The 18,701-nt window shown below is 43.0% G+C and overlaps 1 protein-coding gene across 1 annotated transcript in view; it reads right to left on the bottom strand.

The window, feature by feature from the left end:
• The window catches only part of CELSR1 (cadherin EGF LAG seven-pass G-type receptor 1), a 166,734-nt gene that overhangs the window by 98,317 nt on the left and 49,716 nt on the right, over positions 1-18,701 (bottom strand). The gene's annotated exons all lie outside the window — the stretch shown is intronic.

Below are 18,701 nucleotides of genomic sequence, written 5' to 3'. Positions count from 1 at the left end.
GGAAAACAAAATAAAATTTCTTAAGAATTGTAACTCAAAAGTACCCGAGACATCTCAAAGAGGCCAGAACACCCGGCAAAGATCCTAGGCAAACAACTAGCAAGGGTTAGTGTGGAAACAGTCTGAGGGCCCTATGGTGGCCAAGGGGGAGCCAAGAGGAAGGGGACTCTCATGACAGTGACTGCTAGTCTACAACATGTGCTGGGAAGCTGTTGCTTTTCACAGCACAACACCAAAATTATCTTCTTCAGGTGTAGTCTCAGGACTTAGGAGCCAGAACTCTGCACAAACACAGAATTGTGACCAGACCTTCAGATACAAGTCATCTAAGAAAGCAAGTCTTCACATTTGAATGTCGGAACTTCTTCATTTCTCACATGTAACTTCTTAAAATATTTTATGAACATTAGAAAAAAAACTTAAATAAAATATGCCTGCAGTGAAAAGCAGACATTTTAAAAATCTCCCATTTTATCCTTCCTTTAAGGCATTTCTGATACTGCTGTGGCTGTTCTGCAATAGAACCCGTAATTATAAAAATATAGCACTAATACCTGACACTGGACGGAGAGATGCCACTGTAAAATTTCAGTACACCCTGAGGCTTACAGTAATGCTGTGAATGTACAAACTCTACATTATTCTGTCATTATGGAAAATAATTATGACACAGTGAGTGCTAAATTTAATCCAACTTCTATGCAAGTGTGGAATGGGAAGTTGCATCATCACTGAAATCAAATCACCTACTTTAAATCTGTCTCCTCACTAACATTAGGGACTCATTACAATACAGATCATATTACAGAAAATATGATTAGTATCAGAGCAGCATCTAGAAATCCCAGACAAGATCAAGAGTGGCTTCTGATAGGAAATGTTCCTTCTGAAAGATGTCATGGTGTAAATAAACAACCATAAATGGGCATGAGTTAACCTCATGAGAGAGATTAATTGGTTAGAGTGGCCAGTATCAGGCCCAGAGTGGGGTTAAGAACTGAGCCCAATTCCCCTAGGCCACAGCTCAGTGGTCACAGTCTTGGTCTGAGGCATCCCAGCAACAATCATTACACAAGTAACCTGCTATTAGCCTGATTTCAATTAAAGGTATGTGCAGAAATGGATTTTGAATCACATCAATGTAAAATTGCATCAGGAACTGCATTTGAATCAATCTTAACTCAGTGTGAGATCAAAATTCTAACAGCATAGACTGCTAAATGTCATTTTGCTAAGGTTTGTTATCTCAAAGTGTAACTTTATGGTCATGCAGAAATAGAACAGTAAAAATAATTCTGATTTCTTTCCTACTCACTTCACCACTTCATCTCAAGTAAGGTTTTGTTTTAAAAAGAAATGTATTATTGAAAGATTTTTTTCTCCAGTATTATAGCAGCAATATAGTAAATTACAGCAGCATAATTAACAAAATGGCTTTTGACTCCCTCCTCTTATCAGGTCGCCTGTAAAAGCTCAGTTGTTGACTCTTTTCCCCACTGAAGCAGCTTTTATGCAATTAGAAAAATCTCTTCTTCTGTGTGCTGTTTAACTACTGCCAGGCTAAAACTAGTCAGCCAGGAGGGGTCATTGCCTGGGGTGATCTGTTTGACTTCTCCCAGGTAACAAGTGACAAGGCAAGAGGAAATGGACTCAGGTTGCTCTGGGGAGGCTTAGATTGGGTATGAGGAAAAATGTCTTCACCAGATGGGTGGTCAGGCATTGGAACAGGCAGCCCAGGGAAGCGGTGGAGTCACCGTTCCTGGTGATATTTAAAAGATGTGTAGATGTGGCCCTTAGGGACATGGTTAAATGGTGGGCTTGGCAATGCCAGGTTAATGACTGGACTTGATGGTCTTACAGGTCCTCTCCAGACTCAACAATTCTATGATTCTATGTGTCCATCACAGAAGTTCACATACCAGCTTTCATATTCTCCCAAGTTTGCAAAAATCTTTATCTTCTCTCCCTCAGACTCATTCCAGAAATGTGTAGTCTCAGCTTCCATCAAGACCCAAAGCAACCTTTACAAATGATTGGTAGCCAAAATCCTCATTGCAAACTCCTCCTACACGGTCTGTGGATTTCTGGCCAACAGACAGTACGGGACACCAGTATTTTCATAAATGACATCCTCAGACTAGTTTACCCATGTCTATGAACTGCACAGCTCATTCCCCTAAAAGGCCAGAACAAACTATTCACTTTTTTTCATAAAGCAATTGACATTTGCCTGTTTGTCCCATAGGGTGCCTGAACTATCTTGCTATTTGTTGCACAATATGCTACAGAAGTTCTCTCATACCAGCCAGAATGCTGGACAATGGGTTCTTTTTTAAAGAAAACACTATGATCTATAGCCCATGGTATGTATAGTAAGAAGACAAAATACGATCCACCATCTGACAATGCAGTAGAGTCTACAAACTGTCATAATCAATATCAACTGTCACAATATGCAAGAGCTTCCCAGCATTCACAACAGCTATTCTGACACAGTTAATAAATCACTGGAAAAAGCCTGGTGTCAGATACCACACAGCCTCCTTGTTCCATGGGCAGCACAAAAGAAAACTGGGCACAGACGTATAGCTGCAAAATGAAGTTGTGTTTTAAAAGCCAACTCAGCTTTGTGCAACCCTGTTGCAGAGCATTAAAATAAAAAGAGAGTAAAAAAGGAGCAGAGCATGTGTACTATAGGCAACAAAAGAATGGCACAGCTATAGAGCTGGCTGGACAAGCGCCTCTTTCATATCACCAGTGAGGCTGAGAGCAGCATCACAGGATCTGGTCATCTATTCATTCAGAAACTCAAGGAAAGTTGAAACAATCTGTGGTTTTATGAGACCAAATTAGTATCTATTCTACTTTCAATAGACAACTTTTGCTTTGAGGGCTGGAACAAGTGCAATAAAGAAAGCGGAAATCTTGTCTTTTTTGGGAAATGAATTAAGCCTTAAATACCCAGTAATGTATGTGCTTTGAGATTTACAAGTGAAGCACTCCATGAATGTTTAAAATGTTTACTGCCAGGAATGTCAGAAAATTGTCATTATGGGGTGGCAATACTTGACGGCCTTCAGTGTTTGAGATGCCCACCATATCCAGCTTCCAGTCTGCTAAAAAGGCTCAAACAATCTGAGTTTCCAAAGGTCTTACATACAGCTATAAGAAGTCCCTATCATGTTATGGCAGGTGCAAGATGGTTTCAGTCAGGGGTGTGAAACAACCTTCAAGTTGCTACACTGGAAAATTCTGGCTGCACTTTAGTCTTTGGAGCAGACCTTGGCACAGATGAGTGCACACACATTCCCCAGGCTTAGCTGTCACCAGTTCTCACAGCCATCATGTGGGGGCTTCAGCAAACCGGCTGGATGCAGGAGTCTTCCTGAAGGAGCTCTAAACACTCAGATCATGCTGGCAGATGGGATGTGCAGGCATCCTGCTAAGAGTGATTTGAGCAGACAGTCTGGATCTTAGCAGCCCAAGTCACCTGGATAGCCTGAGGAAAGGGAAACACAGGACAGACCAAGGAAAAAAAAAGGATTCAACCAATCCCTTTGTTGGCTTGGCTCCTAAAACCCTGTGCCAATGGCCTTTGCCACTTTGTCCTCGAGTTTCTTTTCCATAAAATAGGGATAATAGCACTTAACAAGTACACTGTGAAATAGTGGGTACAGATGATGAAATGCTGAGACACTGGGGTGACAAAAGCAACACAAATGTCCTTAAGGAATCATTAAAGGTTCTTTTAAATGCTGTTGCAGCCAAGTTTATCAAAAACAAGGTGGAAAGATTAAATAAGACCCCTAATGTCTCACAGACCAGTGAATGAACAAAGGGAATTCTGAACAGCCTGGTGGCTTCACCAAAAATGTGTTCATTAAAAATGTGGTACCTGCACACTGAATTTTTATCCTGGCAATATTATTCTATATACAATTTCCACAAAAGGGCTCACCAGAAGGTGGAAATCAAAGCAGACTGTTGTCTTTTGAGTCATTGTCATTGCTGAAGAGGATACTTAAAACTAGAATTACTCATCTTCATCCTTCATCAAATTAATGAAAAGATCTAATAGCAAACACATACCCTCATGCATTACAAAGAAAAGGGAAGATAAGAAAGGCTGACGAAAGCTTGATGCATGCTAAAATATATTAATAACTAGAAAATCAACTAAATAGGCATTGTTTCATTATTATTTTTACTTGACAGCAAATCTTATCAAATCTGATACTTTAATCTCAGCTTTCTATCTTCTGGCAGTACATAAACCAAAGAATTTTATTATGTAGAAATGTAAACACAGCAAAGTTTAACTGAAATGCATATTTGGCAATGGCAGCACCTGGCCAGAAAGGTTCTTTTGGTTTTTTTTTTTTTAAGTTCGCAGAAATAAAATAATGAACACTTTTTTTAGCTTATTACATACAGAAGTCTTAGTACCAATTTTGAAAGCTACATATTTTATACAAACACTTTAGCATTGGAGATTTCTTTCACAGATATACCAACCCAAATCCATTCTAACTTTGCTTTATAACACATCTGGAAACAGCAGAAGTCAGTCTTTATGACAGCCATGCAAAATCCCAGGCTAGCAATCCATAGGTTCAAATAACCTCTTGCTCTTCCCAACTCATAAGAAGCAGCCATGGCCATGGGTAGCAGCCACTGCTTGGTAACAGGCCTTGGAATGATCAAAGCTCCATTCCCATTGTTTCCAGCCATGCCTTTACACATGGGAGTTAATACATACCTAGTCCAGCACTAAGCCTGGAATTACTGATGAGGATGCTGTGTTTTTAGCGTCCTCTCCACTGCCTGGGCAGCAGTAGCGTATCAGTAGCACCAGGTCACAGAAATGAATACTGCAGGCAATGCTTGGCTGTCTGAGCAGGGCTAGCACCCAAACCACACCTCCCATTGAGCAAACAGCAGTAAAAAATCAGCAGGTGTCAATAAAAGTGAGGCAGAGTACACAGTCCTGCATTGAGCTTTAGTTTGCCTCAGAGAATCTGCCAGCATTGCAGGTCTGAGCCCTTTCCTTGCATTGTGCTTCTACCACCACAGAAGCAGATTGAAAATGCATAAAATTTCAGTGTGTTAATATTGTTCCTTCCAAACCACCCCTTAAAATATCTTCTGTGTTATGGAAAAGTTTAGGAGCTTATAATGCAAAGAAAATATCCCAAAAGAAAATAAACTGCACAGAAAATGGCAGGTGGAAACTTAAGTAAGAGTCCTTGCTGAAACAGCAGGAAAACACTACCAGAAAGGAAAAGGAAAATGGGCATAATTGTGAATTTACAGATACCCCATCTCAGGGTTTTCCCAGTTAGCAAGCAGCCTCACTGAGGAAGTGTTTCAGGATAGAAAGTATGTATGTGACCCCAGTTTCAGTGTCCCCTCGGGGCACCTTGGAAAAGGAAGCAGGGGCTGGTTTTGGTCTTAGCTTTCCAAAAGACAAAAGCAATGTCCAGAGGCAAATGTCCTCTCTGTGTCCCTAAAAAGCCTCTGTTTTGTGGCAGGAACATATCAAAGTGCAAAGGTCTCTTTTCCTGGAGGAAAGTGATCTTAAATGGTGCAGTAACAGAAAAGTAACATCCATGAGAAACACACTCCATCACTTGCTTTGTAAAAACATAAACATACTGTGTATAATATCCTATTATTTCTTAGGCACTAATTAATCCTGCCAAAGCCTTCTGATTCTTCGGAACCTGAAACACTGCTGATGAGCAATCCTGTTGTTATGTCAAGTTGGATGTAACAACGTGGAGATGACCGTCCTTGGCCACATGAAGCTTATGTTATTGATTTTGTCCCTTTGTTTCAGGCTGCCAGTCAGCCCCCCACATTTAGGAGCACTTACTGCCAACACAAGTTGTGGGCTTTGGAAACAATACATAAAAATAACTATCTGTTATTCATACGCTGCCAAAGGTTCACACTGGAACCACTGCTCTGAAGAATGTCAAAGGCCAGGTCTGCTCCCAAGCCCATTACGCCAGGAAGGTTCCCATTGACTTCAGTGGGCTTCACTCCCTGCCAAAATTAGGCCTAGAGTCATTACCAGCACACTCACACAGAGCTTCACTCCCGACCCTGCAGCCCCAAACAAGAATAGTCTGCCCAGGAAATGGCTCAGAGTTGAAAAATCAGGATGGCAAGAGCAGAAAGCAAAACATGAGGGATGAGCAGGGTAAACATGTAGACACTAGAAACATGCTGCATGGACTGCACCTCCTGAGTTGTAAAGGTGGTAAGGGCTTTCCTAAAATCAGGTGTCTGAATCCATACCTCAACATCTCTCAAATTCCAGAATGGCTGCATTGGCAGATGCTCAGTTTTGAAAACATTAGCCAATGTTGCCCAGCATTATTTGGAGGAAAGAGGGTTTGGAACACCCACAGGAACAGGGAAGACAAAGACGTGTTACCTGGTGTCATGGGGGTATTTTAGATTACAGGGTGAGGCAGCTGAGGCACATGGTGTATGGAAGTACCTTGGCATACCCAGTCCTGACTGAGACATGTCTTTCAGGGAAAAGAAGGTACCTGGGATTAACTACAGCAAGGCTGGCAGACCAATGGAAGACAAGCAATAGTCCACACTGGCAGAGTGAGTGCCAGAGTGTGACTGTGCAAGTGACCAGCTCTCCTTAAACCAGCATTAACCACACTGCCTCCAGCACTCTCCTGCTGCCACTGCAGCAACTCAGAGCACCCAGGGGTCTGCCCCAGGCCATGGGATATGTACCTGGGTCATGGCTATGCCAGCCTGTGCCTTGTCACTGCACTGCCCCATGGCAGCATTAGCCATATCCCCACTTCTGAAATGATGTAAGGGTCATTGCAAGCAACAGATCCCAACAAGTCTGTTCAGACACTTCCAGGCAAAGCCACTTCTTCTGCTCATAAGCTGCAGGCACTCTTAATTTCAAGTCAAACCTTAATGTACTTCGTTTTGCAAAGATGAATATCTGGAACACCTGGGAAAGTGGGCAGTGGGACTTGGGGCTCTCAACCCACAGTTTCCTTGGCACCAGCCATAGCAGTACCAGCTAAATCAAACAGCTAAAAATACCCAAATTGTGGGAGGATAAATTGCACATAAAGCAACTGTGAATTCCCAACATGCATAAGAGAAAAAAACAAACCAATTTTGGCATCATTATCTTTAATGTAGCCTGTGCTGTTCAGGATTATTTACTTTGCACACAATACTAAAAAGAAAAAGAGCATGTTTCAGTCTGCAGCTCGAACAGGGGATTAAGGACAAATTGATGCCAACTGGATTGCTCAACATTGTACAAGATTGCTTTTCTGAAACCAGCACCTGCAAGCTGAGAATTTTGAAATGTTAATTGGGTTGAAAACACTAGTCTGGGGAAACATTTCCAGAGGGTAGGAGGTAAAGCAAGTTGGATCTGCCGGCAGGAATAAGCAGTCTTGAATTCTAACTGCAGCGAGGCTGAGGATACACCTAATTTCCTTGAACACCCTCCCACAGAATCACTTCTTGCTCTTCAGGTACCTGGTGCTCATGGGCTACAGCTGCTGTAGGGGATGAGATGCAGGCAGGGATGCCGGAGCAACAAGCTGAACAAGAAAACAAGTCTCTGTCCTGAACAGAAAGCACAAGTAGAAGGGATGTGGGTACTCAGAAGTATGATATGTGGGAAGATAGCATGAGTACACTAACAACCAGCACCTTACAGACTATTTAACTGATGAGGAGATTTTCCTTCTAGCTAAAATGCAAAGCCATTTTCCTTCTGGGCTCTGCACACTTCCCTGTACTTCAGCTGGTTTTCCTTGTTAGCAAGGACTGGCCAGACTCCCCTGCCCAGCTGTGCATGGTATCGGGGCCGGCTCCCCACCTGCCTTCCCAGTAGCGCATCCTGTCCCGCTCTCAGCCATGCCAGCCCCTGGTGGGGTGCACAGCCCAGGAGCCCACCTCACTGCTGCTCCACAGCCAGCTGTGAGCCACAATGCAGGTTCCAAACTCCAGCTAAAGACAAGGATTTCCATTTAATGCTAATGTCCATGGAAACCGTGCATCTTACAGCACTCATCTGACCTGTTCAGCTGAAAAACCCCACTCAGATGGCTACACCAGATAGATTCATAGACTGACTTGCTGAGGGCTCCAGCACCTCCCATAAAGCTTGATCTTGTTTCATATATAATCAAAACTATTGCCTAATTACTGCAATAATTTTCTCTGAACTTTAAAGGGAGAAGGGTATAATATAATTTACATTTTAATTCTAATTAAAAGCAGAGCTAAATGTTGTTAGCCAAAGGATAGTTTCCCAGCAGACTCGCATGGCTTGCAGCCACATCTCGCAGTGCGCCGCAGTGGTGGCCGCAGTGGCTTGGGTGGGCAGGCAGAGATGCCAGCCAGCATTGGGGTGTACGAAGCCCAGGCACGGGGAGCACAGCTGTCCACTCACCCACAGCCAAAGGGCTCTTCATGGGCCTCTCTACCTGCCCAGCTGTAACCAGTGGTACACAGGAGTCGAAAATCCATGAAAGCACTGGACAAACTGAACTGCAGTCACGGGATGCTCCAGCGTTGAATCTCCATTCAGGGCATGGTCTTCAAGTAAATGATACATTTTGTACAGAGGAGATAAGAGCAGCATGTTTACCCTGAGGTGCTTTTACGTCACTTACCCACTTCAAAACGGAGAGCCCCTGTGTGGGATGCCTGGCTGGGCTGCTGTGGGGACAACTCATGGGTCATCATAAAAGCCTCCATTCTCTTCACAGCTACGCATCCCCTGCAAACATTTTTATTCACTGTCTCTGATTAAACTAAGAACTTTCCCAGGCAAGCCAGAGCTCTACTCAAATCTCTCTCTTTGCAGTTTCAAAGCGAAGATGAAAACTGTTTTGGGGATGGCAAGGGTGAGGTGGGAAGAATTGGGGTGGGGGCTAGAAGTCTCAAAACTGGGAGCAGTGATAAGGAAACAGCTTCTCTGCCTCACTGTTTGCACCTGTACTACATATTAGCCACCTCAAAGGCATCCTTTCAAAACAGCATCAGCAAAAGGAAATCCATCAGGTTTATTTTTCTAAATGTCTCCATATTCCCATGTTCCTTTTGCCTGGAGATATGCTCTGCTCCTTGCTGTGACCCACAGCGAAATCACGGGGACACTTCCTGCTGGATGGGGTTCAGGTTTGCTATCTAGAGTGGAAAGAAAAGGAGGGAACAATGAAAGAAAGACAACATTGATGTTTTTCTGATGTCATTCCTGTTTACAGACAAGCTTTAAAAACAGTTACGTATCAACGGAAAGTTACTGATTTATGGGGTGATGCAGACTTGCCCAGCTCTCCGAAGCAGAAAAACCACCAGAAAAATTCAGCTGTGGTAGCTCAACAGGTTGCTGACTCTGCTCATTTGCTGTGGAGGCCCACCTTGGGAAAATAAGAGGGTTCTTAGGCATACAGGCACTTCTATTTTTTGGTTTTCTGTGGTTTCTGTCATCCTAAGACATTTGGAAATTAATACAAGGTAAAACCAGAAGGCTATCTCTCTGGGACAGGCCAAGCAGTAATGGCTACATGTCAGCTTCCACATGCACTGGGCACAGGAAAAGTTGGTTCAGCTACTCCTTCTGCCCCAGAAGACTCAAACAGACTCCAACACGAGGGACTCACATAAACAAGGTAACACTCTCAGGCTGCTTCGGTTATCAAATTTTTTGATGGGAGCAGTGATGGGGACATGGATGTCCCGCCTGTAGCACACATGTCTGAAAGAAAAGGTTTAAGAGCCTTTATAACTCTGTCTTTTCTCCCTTCCTCTCTCAAGCTCAATTAATGTTCAAGGATTTTTAATAAGAAGTAGATTAAATTCAAGAGAAGAGATGGGGTCCATCACGGTCCATCCACTGGGATCTGACAAAAAATACACCCATCTCTCACAGTCCAAAAAATTTAGACTTTCAACTAGCTTAATTCCATTAAAAATCCCCAGAATGAAAATCTTATCTTCAATAAAATATCACATTTTCCTTCATTTTTGGTTTCAAAGGGAAGAGGTTTTCTTTTTTCTTACTAGATTTTCAGCTGACCAGTTTAGCTGGTCTTTTCTGTTAACTGAGGTCTGCTGACTTAAGCAGAGTAAAAAGCAAATAAACAAATCAGAAACTTGAGGAAATAAATTTAAGCAAATAAGAAATATAAATTTAAAAAAAAAAAAATTGCTTGCATCATGTGATTAAGGAAGTAAGAACAGAAAGACAAAATAAACAGGCATAACCACCTTTTCCAAACTTCTGTAGTTTTGCAAAAGGGTCACGAGGCACTGGGAGTATTTATAGGAAAAATGCTGTGTACTTTGTCGAGACTCTCTGTTGATAGGCAACCTACACAATCTTTTAAAAATGCAATGCAAAAACAACCCCCCCTTGATTAACTAACCACCTACACATCGCTGGCCACTGGCAATGAGATCATGGTGGGTTTGGCTGCATGGTCAACTGAGATTATTCTTGGATTCCTGCCGTTAAAACTAGAATGCTGGACATGAATCAAAAGGGACAAAGCACTTGCTTCCTGTTTCTATAATACTGAACCTGCAGTGGGTATTTTTCTTCCCAAAGCTTTTCCAAAGACAAAAGCAGCCTCCCAGACAAAATGAGGAGAATGCAAGAGCTTGACTCCTATCGCTGCACGTCATCTCAGGAAGCCAATGCAGAAAAAGGGCAGGTCAAGTTATGACAGATGAAAGTGGGTAACAGTGACTTGGAGCCACTGGTGAAACACAGAAACTACACTGATCTTCAAAGTGATACTGTAATCTCAAATGCCTATCTAAGGATTTCTATTCAGCTGAACTGTAGAAATGAAGTCATAACTACATGATTCACTTCTTCAAGAATCAGATAAGATTTTCTGCCAGACACTGTGTAAGACACAGATCTCGAGCAAAATGGGCATCTTGCATTCTAGGACTAATGTAGGACTATCCAACAAATTCCACAAGGAAAAGATTCTCATTAAAGGAATTTACTATAATGAATAAACAGAGAAAAAAATTGTGCTCTCAATACATCCTTGATCTTAGCACAGCATCAACAGGGCATCACCAAGAGGGTGCCAGGCTGGGCTCTGCCAAGCAGTCACATGTTTCTGGCCAAGGGCAGGATGATTGTGTCTTTCTCTGCTGGGTGATGGCTCTTTCCTTCCTATTCTGCCAAATTTGCAGACAATCCAGGCGAATTGTATTTAGTGAGATCAGAGTACTCAACAGCAAGCAGAGCCTTACTACAGGAGCATGCCAAGACCCAGTAAGCATATGCCCATCACAAAGCAGGGCAGAATGACTCCCTGTGACACCTGCATCATGCACAGCACAAAGTTTTACCAGTTCAGTCAGAATTTATTCACCTTTCCAGGCATCCCATTGAAACTAATGCTCCCACCAGATCACTGGACATCTTAACATCTGTAGCAAAGCCTTCTCTTTCAATCCAAGCAGAATTGTAGAAGAAAAGTAGAAGAGAACACACCCAGTGAAAGCTGGACATACATCCCACCAGATCACTGGACATCTTAACATCTGTAGCAAAGCCTTCTCTTTCAATCCAAGCAGAATTGTAGAAGAAAAGTAGAAGAGAACACACCCAGTGAAAGCTGGACATACAGTGACCTTAATGATGCCATGGAAGCAGCACATTTCAACTAGCATGGAATAAACTACCCATGGAAACAGTTTCATTGTACATTGAGTTTTCCCAGGGCTGTTTGTATGTTCTACAAAGCCTAATGAATTTATGTATCTCCTTCATTACAGTAACAGTAGATTCCTATTAATATCTTTAAAGGCATTATTTTTCATTGTTTTAGTTATGTTTTATGGAAAAATATAAAATACTGAGTGTATGTGAAATATACTCAAAAACTGTAACCATTAATGTTGAGCCTTAAAATGTAAATCACTCTGGTAAAACATGAAAATCTTTATTCTAGGAATCCTTACCCCTATAATCCCACTGATCTCAGCACAGCCTGAGCATTACAGGATGGCTGCACATGAAGCCTTCAGCCCAAGCTCTGAGATTACTGTGGTACAACACCAAGAATGTGCAGCTTCCTGAGAAACCACTGAGTCACAAGGATGAAATTTCACCAACCACAGAAGAGGTTCATCCTATCACCTTTCTATAAAACATGCCAAACCTGTGTCCTCCATTTCTAAGCATGCAATAGGACATAAATGTTATCCCTGAGAGAATATAAATACTACTTTTATTTTTTAAATATACTTTTAAAAATTTTGTAGTACACACTGTGAAAAGCAGCTGTCTGTAAATCAGGATTTTTCCATGCAAAGAGCTTATCTGAATTCCTGCAGGATGCTTCATACTGTGGAGTCACGTCCCAAGAGCTCAGACAATTGCTGAAGTTTAATTAGTAGAAAGCATTTGTGTTTCAGTGTCCAGAGCACACCTTTTCACCACCTGAGCTCTGAGACCATCTGGACAGACAGTAGGTCAGTTCCTTGGACCATGCCCTCTTTAGCCCTGTTTGGATTTAGGCTGATATTTCTCTATTTGGCCAGTGCTGAGCATCTTCATGAAAGAGCTTCCTAAATGCTGAAAAAACACCCAGTTTTAACACCTGCAGTCACTGCACTGCATTAATAACCCCTGAAAACATCTGACATGGGAAGACTTGCTCCTTCTCTCCACAGGGCCTATCAGGAACACCCTTCTGCTTCCCAGCCTGCAGGAAACCTGCTGATCCATGAGAGAGGCCCTAAGCCAGCCAAATCCTACCCAAGGTGGTGCACAGCTGCAGGACCTTACAGCACTGGCTGCTCGAAACACTAATCTCCTTGAATGTCTCAGAGGTGGGCTCATGTAAAAGGGAACTGGAGCTTCAGTATTTGCATGGAAAGAACCATTTCTCTCTGGACGTGACAGCTGGTGATGGGGAGAAAGGCAAAGCAGCTGTAACCCAGATCAGGAGGTTTATAGGGCTGCCAGTGGGCCCAAACGGCACAGGAAGCAGCAGCTCAATATAGGCCAACATTATGGAAAGGACAGCAAAATTCACATAAACGTGTGCCAGGCAAGGGAGGGCTTCAGAACACCCCAGGTCAGAGGGGGCACAGGCAGGAGGCTGGGTAGGGACAGCGTGGTGACCAGCAGCGATACCCAGCTGTCACCCAACCCAAATGTGCAATTTGTCACATAGATGTCATTCCTCACGTCAGGAAACACAGAGCAAGATGCACACGGAAGTATCATGACAGCTGGCTGCAATGTCTGGAGAAAGCATCAAGTGGAAAAACAACATTTCTACCAGGAATCTTCCAAAACTGTAGAAGTTCTTGATCTCCAGCTCAGGCTGACTCCTGTGACTTCTAACAAGATGGGTGCAAGTGGATGCAGCTCTTCCTCCAGCACCCCCAGAAGAGCAGAGAATTGTCCCAGAGAAGCTGGCTTTAACTCCTCTATTTTTTTTTCTTTCAGTCTTCCCAGGAAAAACAAACTTCTGCGTTTGTAGCTACAAGGACATGGAGCTAGAAAAGGACAGCTCACATGGGCAGTCTACTCTGAGCAGCAATGCAGAAGCAAACCCCAACAGTGCATTTCATGGGGGGAAACTGTTCATGGGCATGAAGCCCATGGGGTGAGGTGGGTTTGGCCAAGCTCAAGCTTTCATGAACTCTTAACTTTATTACAGCAAAATTTAAAAGTGCTTCCCCCTCTTCCCCTAAAAGAGAATAATCTTCTAATTAAGGATGGATGTAAATAAAAAAAAAAGGGGGGGCAAAAAATTACATTAATATTTTAGGATAGATACATGCATAATTAAAGGCAAAAAGAAAAAATGCACCAAAATTTCAAAGAAAGTTCAAGCTCAAAATAAGATATTTTAGCCCTGAAAAAATGACCAATTTGTCTTTGTGTGCTTTTTGGAGACCTGTTTGGCAAAGAGGACATTTCACAGTCTCCTCTTACAGAAATCCAACGCCACACTCTTGTTTCAGGACTGCTGCCGGCTCCGTGTTTAACGGATAAACCCTTTCACGTTTGTCTCTGAAAGAGGCTCTTGTGAACAGGAAGCTGTGCTGTGACACCAGGCTCCTGTGCTCTTTAAAACAGCTCCAGCTCTGTAAAATGACCTCTCTCAACTCGCTTTCTCAGTTGGCTCAAGATATCTCCTGCGTGTTGTTTCTCCAGCAGTAATCTGAGGCTTCAGAAAATGCTGTAACAGGTGGTCAGAGTTAAGTCAGCACCCAGAAAGAGGAAACATTTTAATATCACCTACCTAATGCACCTTTTTGTCTTTAGATCCACACCCATAATCAGAATTTAGGGGGTTTTTGTATAGATCCAGACACTACTCAAGGCCAATAGATACAATACTACAATTTCTTTAAATACAGCATAATTTAACAACTGCTGCATTTTACTGACTGAGTTGTCTGGAAAGCACAGGATGCTCTGGAGATCATGGAAGTACAGAGGGGTTCCTTAGGTCTCTGAGTGCAACTTGTACCTCTCTTTCACAACTGTTTTTATTTGCCAATCAAGTAATGATATTTCTGTAATTACTTTAAAGTACTGATCTCACTTGGTGCATGCTGTGCACTGCTGTGCAAGGCATGGGATTTGAATAATTATAATGTCCTCGAAAATACCAAACCAAAATCCCAAGACACCAGCAAAAGCTGAGAAATGTCAAAAGAAATAATGTAGCAACAACAAGGTCATACGAGCATGAAACAGAGTATTTCTCTATTACCACTCACCACTGTAAAATAAATTGGGTGCTTTCCTCTCTTCTCACTCAGCAGCACTGAGCTCAAAACAGCCTCTACCCAAAAGAGCAAAGCAACCACTCTGCCCTGAAACACCCTTGGTGTACTGGAGTTATTTCAGGTTTGCACACAGGTACCAGGAGGCAGAATCTGGCCAAATCACTTTTAAAAGACTGAACTGCTTGAGATATTAAGGCCTGAGAACCCACTTCTTAATACTCCATTGCTCTAATTTCTCTTCTTAAAGCATTTGCACCAGTAATCAGAGGTGATCACTGAGCTCCATCCTGCACCTTTAATTAAAGTCTGTTTCTGAAAGCCCTGTCTAGAGAGGCTAATCCCTCTCTACTCAGCTGCTAGACTTGCACAGCAGGGCAAAGAGGCAGATGCATGTTTGAGGAGGTGAACAGGTCCCAGTTTGGCATCCCAAAATGCCACAAAACATCTACTGATACTGAAGCCAGCTACTTCAAATGCAAATTGCCAACAGTCAGTAAAGAAGCGGGGCAGAGAAGCAAATGCAGGGGAAAACCATGAATGCAGATATGAAAATTAATCATTCAAGGGTAACTACATGTTAGTTTTTGTTTGGTACTACCAGTGTGGGCTTGGGTCCTGTCAGCCCTTGCCTGCAGCTGATGCTTCTGTTGGAGAAGATGCAGAGATCTTGCAAAGAAAACTGTAGGGAGTCCTCCCTCAGAGCTCAAAGGAGATGGGAAAGAAAGGAGACCTGTCACACCAACAAAAGCAAATATAGTCCTCAAAGCAGTAGTGTGGTGGCTCATAGGATCCTCATGAGCTAAGGAATAACATCAGAGAGCTTCCATTCTGCTGTAGGCATGGCATATCAAGATCTCCACATCATTACGCTCACTCTGCAGCCTTTACTTGTGATACATTGCCATTTACCCCCTGCTCTGTCAGCGCAGCAGGGTTCCATCTCCCAGCATCAGATTTACCCTACAATTAATCTCCTCTCAGTGTCTGCCCCTTTTTCTACCTCCCAGAGTGACCACAAAGTCCTCCTTCCTTTTCTCACTATAAACTTGTCTCTTCTGAAGCACAGATAGGAAACTGCCCTCCTGGGATGGCAGGTGACAGCAAGTGCAAGGCGCTGCAGCCACTGATGCCTTCTTCACATGTTAATGTGGATAAGGGAGGGTCCCAGCTGAAACATAGGTGCAAAGTACACAGCTGACTGGCCTTGCCCTTCCACCATCCCTCACCCCGAGTGAGCCTGACAAACTTTCGTCATCTCTTTTTTCAGCCCCAAGGGCTGCCTGTTCTGTGTTCACACACTTGGCTCTGGGTCTCAGCAGACTGCTAAAATACAAGAAGATAACAGAAACAAAGCAAAGGTATCTCTTGCAGAAAAGGATTTGTGGTCCTGGGACATATGTTTGTGGAGAATTTTCTGTGTGGGCTTAGAGAGTGCTCAGACTGACTGAGCTGCAGCTCCTGCAGAGACCAGTGCGTGGAGAGGGACACATGTAACCCAAAACTCTACAAACTCACAGTCAAGAAGCAAACATGAGCCAAAGTCTGGAGACAGAGAGATGACCTAAGTGACCCTGATTGGTATTTCATGGTGAAGAGCCAAAACCTGTAGTCTGTAATGAAGAGAATGGGATGTGATGTTACCTTCTGGGAGTTTAGGATGGGATTAATACAATAAACATATGGAGGGCAGATCAGCTCAGGAATACAGGGGAATTTTCTGAGTCAGTATTTTCAAGTGAAAACTAATGAGAAGGGCAGCAGGGAAGTCAGTGCTTAATGGGATCATATTAGAAATGTGAGACCAGAAAAGCCAAGAGGAAGCCCCCTCTGTTCTGCTCTGGTACCCACTGCAGGCCATCAGAGATTGCACAGCAGCCACGGGATGCAGGAGTGCCACAGAAATGAACCTGCAGTGGCAGGGCTCACGGGTGCTTTCTTCAATGAAAGGTTAGTAGAAAGATTAAATGGTCTTAAGCAAAGAGGGTGCTAACCTCCCTGTGTTCACAGCTGACAGTTCAGAAGAGCTTCAAGATAAGTGCAAAACACCAGAGGAGGCACTTGGCTCAGAGGTCTCATTACTGGCTCCAGCATATAGTTAAAAGAAAATATAATTGTTTTTCTTAGTCCCTAAATATATTCTCACTCCTCAACTGTACACCACCAAATACATTACAAGAAGCTAAACCACCCATGGTACGCTGATGGCTGGTGTTTGCCTCCACTGCTGACAGCCCCCCAGTATGTAAACATCTTCCTAACACAGACATACCTCTCAGGTCTGTGTAATCTGGGTTTTCTGCAAGCCTAGGGCAATGCCTGAATATGTTACTCAGCAAAGTCAACTCTTTACTCCTTTTGATGGCTTAAAGAAACCCTGAAAAGTCAAAATACTAATTAAAAAAGTGAAATATAAGTGCTTGGTGACAGCTACATTGATATACACATGCACAAGGTTGAGGGTTCGGGAAAGAAGTCAGCTATGCAAAAATGTTAATGCATGATACAATTTGCGACCTAGGCAGCATCACCAAACAGAGAACAATGATTCTTGGGCTAGCAGTAGAGGGAGAACGGAGGCAGAGGGGTGGGTGATGCAATGCTAGATGTTGCTAACAAAAACCCATACGACAATGAAGAAAATAAGGAGGTAAAACATTATGGGAGTGAATAAATGGGACAAACCCCAAAGCAGCTATTAGAAGAAGCCAAAGTTGGACACCAGGAACTGATCACAACACAATAAAAGCTTGCTTGGCTTTTCACACCTTGTAAAGAGGTAGGGAATTTTAACATACTATGCATTTCCACGCATGGTAACAAAAATATTTTCTGCTAGCAGAGCTATAGAACAGTTCTGTGATACAGAAACAGTAGAATCTAACTACAAGAAAAAAGACTTGAGAGGACTTAAGAATTAAAGGAACAACTAGCTGGTAATGCAACATGTGGCAGTTTAATGCTACTAATGAACAAATACAGCAGTCAGCATAGTTAAAATTGATTTGCCAAATACAACAAGTAACTCTTTAGTTCTAGTAATGCTTCACGTGCAGGATTCAGACATGACAGAAGCCAAGTTAACCCAACATGAACTTCACTGGTTGCACTTTTCTTAACATAGACTAGTTACTGATAAAAATTATACACGATGAAAGTGGAATATCTTCAGTGTGTTTTTATTTGAATCACAAAAGTAACTTCCAGCTCACCTGGACCAGAGAGATGGTCACAGCGCTGAGTTCACAACTGCTGCCTGTGCCAATCTACCTGGGAGCACCACACTGACTAGCTCTTACCTCTTCTCCTTTAATATCTCTCTCTCTCTCTCTCTCTCTCTCTCTCCTGCCGGCTGCAATGCAGCATGTGGGCTTGGCTGCCGGCACTTCATGAAGTCACCCGAACAACACACATTCACCGTTCCAAGCTGGGGCTCCTCGCTGAGGGGGGGTTTCCCAGCCAAGGCAGCTGCCTGCCCCGCAGCCAGGGCTGCTCATCCTCCGGCAGCTCGCCCCGCGCTGCTGGCCCCCCAAGTACCATTTTGTTCAGCTCAATTAAACAGCCCCATGTCAACGTGCCTTGGGAAAGGACAAGCTTTCCCTTCCAGTGAATAACAGAGATGGAAGCTCCTGCATTTATTATGTGCAGGCTGGTTTCAGAAGGACATATGCCTCTATTTAGCCTGGTGACACCTTGACAGCCACGAAATAATGTCTGGGGATTTTACAAGCAGGAAATACTTGGTTTCTCTTCTTGATACCTTTGTTACAAAAAGTTACTAAGTGGTTCATGTAAATGAACCCAGAAATACCAGAACTTCTGGTTAAACTCTTGACATATTGATAAAAGTAATAATAGAAGATTTTTTTAAAAGTGAGTATTTACAGTACTTCTGAATCTTCCCTAAG

The sequence above is a fragment of the Coloeus monedula genome (assembly GCF_965178545.1).
Source record: "Coloeus monedula genome assembly, chromosome: 4".
NCBI classification, from domain to species: domain Eukaryota; kingdom Metazoa; phylum Chordata; class Aves; order Passeriformes; family Corvidae; genus Coloeus; species Coloeus monedula.
The sequence above is the reverse complement of the archived record's forward strand: the minus strand, read 5'-3'. Positions and strand labels throughout refer to the sequence as shown.